The sequence below is a fragment of the Nannospalax galili genome, unplaced genomic scaffold, assembly GCF_000622305.1.
Source record: "Nannospalax galili isolate Female #2095 unplaced genomic scaffold, S.galili_v1.0 scaffold442, whole genome shotgun sequence".
In the NCBI taxonomy this organism is placed as follows: Eukaryota; Metazoa; Chordata; class Mammalia; order Rodentia; family Spalacidae; genus Nannospalax; species Nannospalax galili.
The window spans coordinates 8,136-8,380 of NW_008348806.1; positions in this window are offsets into that span (position 1 = coordinate 8,136).

The window sequence follows — 245 nt, forward strand, 5'->3', positions numbered from 1 at the left end:
CAATATTAACACGTTCAATAAAGTGGTAGGTTACAAAATTAACCTACAAAAGCCTTTCTATATACCAACAACAAGCAATCAGAGAAAGGGCACATGGAAACACCCATTCACAATAGCTACAAAAAACATAAAATACCTTGGAATAAACCTGACCAAAGATATTAAAGAGCTCTGCAATAAAAATTTTAAATCTATAAAGAAAGAGACTGAGGAAGACATCAGAAGATGGAAGGACCTCCCATGCT